This window comes from Parus major, chromosome 1A (genome assembly GCF_001522545.3).
Source record: "Parus major isolate Abel chromosome 1A, Parus_major1.1, whole genome shotgun sequence".
Lineage (NCBI taxonomy): Eukaryota > Metazoa > Chordata > Aves > Passeriformes > Paridae > Parus > Parus major.
Genome location: NC_031773.1, coordinates 11,035,146 through 11,041,145, shown reverse-complemented (window position 1 = coordinate 11,041,145; position 6,000 = coordinate 11,035,146).

The window sequence follows — 6,000 nt, the reverse complement described above, 5'->3', positions numbered from 1 at the left end:
CCCATTGGTGTCCTTCATAAAAAGCTTGGAATGAGGAATGGTAATGTAGATACCTAAAGTTGGATGAGATTAATCTTGCTCTGTATTTGTATCCCATTATTCTCTGGAACAGGAACTGAACTTGGGGGACTAAAATTCATCTTTCTAGCCATTGGGCTACTGGATATTCTCTGTCTCATTTGCTTGATATTGTATAAAAGTACAGGGACTGATGACTCGCCTTTAATCCATAATGACCAGTTGTGCCTCAGAGCACTGCAGAAGCTATGGAGGAGGAAAGCTGGAGCAGAGACCATGTTTGCACACACACACACACACACACACACACACACACACACACACACACAGATTGCTCTTAAAATCCTGATTTTCTCTAGCCAGTGACATGGTAAAAGGTAATGTCCTAGAAGTGGCTGCTTGAGCTACAGTGGCAGAATGTGACAATGGGAAACCCAAGGGCAGAGATCTTTCTCTGCCAGAGGAACAGCTGCAGATGCACAGCAATGATGCTCATGTGAAGAGTGGGGAAGATGGTGCTGGAGCAATTAGTTTCTCTCTTTGTCCCTTGGTCCTGGTCTTGAAGAATCCACAACTGCCTTTTGTACCCCCTTGCTGCCTTTTTTGCACTGTCACCCTATGCAGGATATTCATACTGTGTTTTAAGCTGTGCCTTAAACCAGGTTCTTCACAGCTCTTGGGAACACTGATTGGTGATTTGTGCTTTGTGTTTGTCACCTTGAGATCCTGGTGTCATCCTGCTCCTTAACAGATTATTTGGGATGTCTGTGCTTTCAGAGCTCCTTGCTATACAACATAGTCTTATCCATTGATTACCAGTATTCCCAGTATCTATCTATCTATCTATCTATCTATCTATCTATCTATCTATCTATCTATCTATCTATCTATCTATCTATCTATCTATCTATCTATCTATCTATCTATATTTCCCAGTATTGATTTAGGCTACATGTCCTTTGAATTTTTGGCTGTGACACACTGCACATATGTCATGATAAAAGTAATAAGAAAACCTGAAAAAGTTTGTTTCAAAGGGGAAAATGAAATTCAAAGACATTGCATAATGAACTCACAGAGAAGGTTTATTCTTGAGAAGATGACTCCAGTTGGTGTTAAGCTGACCAGACATCTTGTGGATACCAGTTTGGGGAGGATATTTCCTCTCTGCCGAAGACTCAAAGTTTGACTGCTTTCTTAATAATTAATTGATACTCTTATCCTAATTTTATAAGTTTATGTAGTTCTAGTTTTGTTTACTTTTTATGGGTTATATTGATGGCATCACTTAAGCTGTAGGTCAGTCTGTGTAACAGTGTTACTGTGATTTGAATTCTTATGACTTGGTAGTTGCTCCTGTGTCCATTTTGTTTTGTGTTTTCATGCCCTGATTCATTAGGCACCATAAAGCATCTGGTAGCTCCCTAAGGTCACATACATGGTAATTGAAAATATTTTTTAAATGATTCAATATTAGCCAACGATAAGAATTCTGTGACTATGTATAATATTTATGATTTAGAGGATAAAATTGTTTTCTTTTAAAGTGTTTTGGTTTTTATTATACTGGTGAATGACCTTTCTCCTGAAAGACCTTAGTGAAAAATACGCTGCTTGCATTTTTTCCTAATGCTTTTTGCTAAAGTTCAGAAGATCAGCACTGGGTTGCAAAGTCTATTTTCTCTTGCCTATAAATAACTCTGTATACAGAGCAGAAGAGCTTTAGCAGGGCCCTGCCTGCATGGCTGGCATATTCTGCATGCCAGGGGCACGGTCCTGTGGGCAGAACACCTGCAGTGGGCTGGAGTGGCCAGGAAGATCCCAGGTCTGAGCTGCCCTGTCCCAGCAGGACAGACAGCCACTGAGGCTGCCAGGAAGAGTCAGCCCAGTGGCAGAGCTGCCCGATTCTCTCTGCTCTGGACACGTGTCAGTGCAGGCGTGCACTGCGTTCCAGGGCACTGAGCAAAGGCAGCAGCATCCCACTTGGGCTGACTTTATCTTCCTTTCCCCCAGGGCAGCTCCAACAACTGCTGTATCCTATAAAAGCTGGCTGTGGACAGCTTTTTGACATACAAAGGCAAGAAAAGGGAGTAAGAGATGTTATTAAATGAATGGGTCAATTCATACTTTGTATTTCACAATGCTACAACTGCCTTTTTGCTTTTTAATCTATTACTTCAATACAGTCTTTTACAAAGAACCATGTAATAGTTCCTTACTGTCCCTCAGGCTATGTTGGCTGAGGTTTCCTCTGCTTGGTAGCTTGATGTGAGAGTAATTGTTGCTGTTGTACAGTGACAGCTCATGCTACTCTGCTTTGACTCGTGGGGCCCATTTGTTCCACCTGAGCCTGTAATGTTTACATGGCCAGTCCTGGATCAGTGTTCCCCAATCACTTTTCTGTGTTGGCCGGGTCACCAGGAGGCAATCCAGACCTGGATGGGGAAAATCAGCATCTGATTCTGCAGAATAGTTTGCTTCAGGCCAGCCTCAGGCTGATGGTGGCAGAGCTGCTGTACACATTGTTTACTGTGTCCTCCTGCTGTGAGGGAAATGCCTGAAATGAATGGGGAAATTAAGGGGAATTTGTCATTATCTTGGTCCATAGTTTATTTCATTTGGGCTTCATCAGCTGCAGAAGCAATGGGGATTGCCAAGCCCTGCAGATCAGAGGAGGGATACCTGAGTGGGAAGGTCTAACAGAAAGTGGAGAGCTCTGGTGGCATCACCTCCAGTGACCTTGTCACTCCCATTGCTGGGGTGCTCACTGCAGCTAATGAAGACCAAGGATGCTGGGGACTGTAAGTGGGGCTGAAATATGAATAACTTCTATGTAATTTGCAAAATACTGTAACAATCAGCTTTAGAAACACTAGCTATCAAATTTTCTGAATTTATTCCAGAGACATTGAGCCTGGGACACAGCTGCTAATCAAAGAACATAATGGACCTATAAAACTATGAGGTAGAGACCTACTTGTTAACCTCAGGGGACTGAAGGTATGGAGGGGATCAATTTGGGCTGCACTTGCAATTTGTATGCCAGTGTGAAAAATGTTCAGTATAGAGAGCAGGATGAAAGATGAGAGCAGAGCATTGGGCAGAGGCTGCTTGAGACGTGTTCCCAGAGGGACTGAGGTTGCTGATCCTCCAGAGCTTCATGACAGAGCCTGGAGCTGTGATCTTTCAGTTTTGTCAGACATGAAGCTTATTTTGCATTGAGATGTGAAGTCAGGGCAGAAGCCCTGTTGGAGCTGCCCTCTTTAGGAAAGAGTGCCTCACTATAAATTAGTATGGCAAAGGAATAAACAGCCCAGTTAAGGAGCTTGTACACCCCAAACAGACCCTCAGCATAAACTGGTGATTAGGGAAAGAGCTTTTGCCCTTGACGTGAGGCTCGTTTGGAGGCTTGTGGTGCTGGGTGCTAGTGGTTGGGATGTCACAACACAGGACTCAGTGTCACTTGCTCAGGGATGCAGAACTGTTTGTGCAGCTCCAAGCCAGAGCAGTGACCCTTTCTCAGTTGGATGTCACACAGGGGTGTTCTCAGTGCTCCTGGGTTCAGAGAAGCTGCTCTGGTGCTGAGGTGAAGTCAGATGGGAAGGTGCCTCCAAAAGGCTTTGTGACCTCCTACAGCTGCCATGGCATGGTGACACTGGGGCACATTTCCACCAGAAATCAACCTGAAAAGTTGGGCAGTACCAGGGATATTGAGACAGGAGTCATTCAGGAGGAGGCACATGTTGGCAATGATCTTTCCTGGAGCAATATAAAAGAGTAATCAATTAGTATTTTTTGTGATGTTCAAGGTTTGAGAAGTACTCTGAAATACTCTGTACTAACAGATTGCAGTGCTCCATGTTGCCTGCTGGGCTTATTTTTAAAAACTTCTGAAATGAATGAAGTGCTAATGGGAATAGATGTTTCATACATGGTGAGCTTTCTGGACTATGATGGGAAAGGTCTGATTTTCTTTCTGAATTAAATTGGTACTTAAATCTAGATTTTTGTACTTGCTGGTTTAGAGACAGGATGAACAATTTTCTGGTTTATGGACTGCAGTTATTTAAGTACTTCAGCTAAAGCTCTTGGCATAGTTTTTAATCCCTTTGGGAAAGTACTAATACCAAAATTCTTTAATTCCACATATATGCATGAATAGAAGCTTCAGAGCCATGGGTAGCCCTGCTGCTTGGTGGTGGCAGAAGAGTTTTGGACTGGTTGGGGTGCCTGTTATTGTTCATGACTTTTGAGCAAAGGGCAGTCCAGGAAGAAAATCTGCATTTTTTTTTTTTTTTAGAGTGTTAAGGTGTTTCAAGGTGTTAAGGTGTTTTAAGTGCTTCATGTGGCTTCAGTGACAGCAATGTCCCAAATTTACTGAGAGGGGAAAGACAGAATGATGCCAGTGCCCTGGTCTCACCCTACAGTAGCAGTAGACTTGTGGTTCCTCAGAACCTTTCTTGCTGCTTACAGCTGCACTGGGGCTCTCATCACAGCTCTGGGCTTGGCTTTCATATTTTAGTTGCTCCTTCCCCTGCCTCCACATCTACAACACCCTCAGGTGGACAATGGGTCCATTGGTGCCCTGCAGCCCTCCTGGGGTGCAGGGATAAAGGGAAGTATCCCAGGGATTGAACTCTCCCCATTTCTGTGTCACAGTGGTGCTGGTGCTGGCCCACCAAGGCAGGGCCAGCCCACTGCTGAGGCTGCTCAGTACAGCTGCAGCCTCTGGACAACCTGAGGGATTCATCTGGGTGGGAGGAGCCCACTGACACCCTGGAGTGCTGCTGGAGGGCACTGGGACAGTGTGCTCTATTCTCCCAAGCACCAGCTCAGGCATTTCATGTAAATAAATTAATTCTCTTCAAAAGTGTAATCACTAAATATTCTTTCTTGCTGTCCCCAAGATTTGCAGAGCTTTGTTGCAGCATTTGTCATGTTTGATATTTCATCCTTTTGAGTTTTTAAGCTTGAAGAAGTTGAAAATAGAGCAGGACAGCAGGTGGCTGCATCACAGAAAGTCTCATCATTCCTCTTTCTCCCAACACAATTTCTTGGTTATTTGTTATTTTTCCCAGTTTAAATGTCTTTACACTTACAGCATGATCTGTAGATGAACAGTAGCTTTCTGGATTAGTTTGCATTCCAATGTGTTTTGTTTTTTTTTCCTAAGGGGGCAGCCATCCCATCAACTCAAATGTGGGTATTTGGGCAGTTCCTGAATGGGAATGGAAGATGGTGTTCCAGACCCCTGTGTGTGTGTGTGTCTTTGTGCACTGATGTTCCCCCAACTCTTTAAAGGATATTTGTACCTTGTAAGCAAAACCATCTTTATTGACTAATTGAACTGGCAGACTTATTGTCATAGAGGCACTAAAGACAGGAAGGGCACAACATAATTTTTAGATCGGCTATAATTCAGAGATATTGCTTATGTTACTGTGTCTTGACAAGGCATTTAAAAAAAACTTGCTCTAAGCCGAGGTGCCAGCTATGGAGACAGATGTGTGATAACATCATTGCTGTTAGAAATACTGAGAAAAATATTCCAGAATCCTCCAGGCTGGACTGAGCATGTGTGCCTTGGCTCCTGGGGGGTGGTGGCTATGCAGAGCCTATGGGTACTTGAGTGGTGGGGAGGGGCTGCTCTGAGTGTCCCTCTCCAAGGGAGAGGACAGTTCTGGGTGCTGAGCAGAGGACCTGTGAGGGGCTTGGGACACTGGTGATGTGTGAATCCTGGCTGAAACAGCTGTTTCTGTCCAGGTAATGCACAGATTTCCCTTTGGGAGTGATGGCTAAAGTCACTCACTGTTTGGATGACAGCTGTGAAGGTAAAGGCGTTTGGTTCTGGGTGTCCACTTCTCCAGGCCCCTCCACGGACATTTGGTGAAAAAGCCTTGGTGGTCCTGGAGTCTGATAGCTCTGGAGGGTGGGAACCCTGCAGGACACAGCTGTGGCAATTCTCTCCCAGCCCCTCAGTAG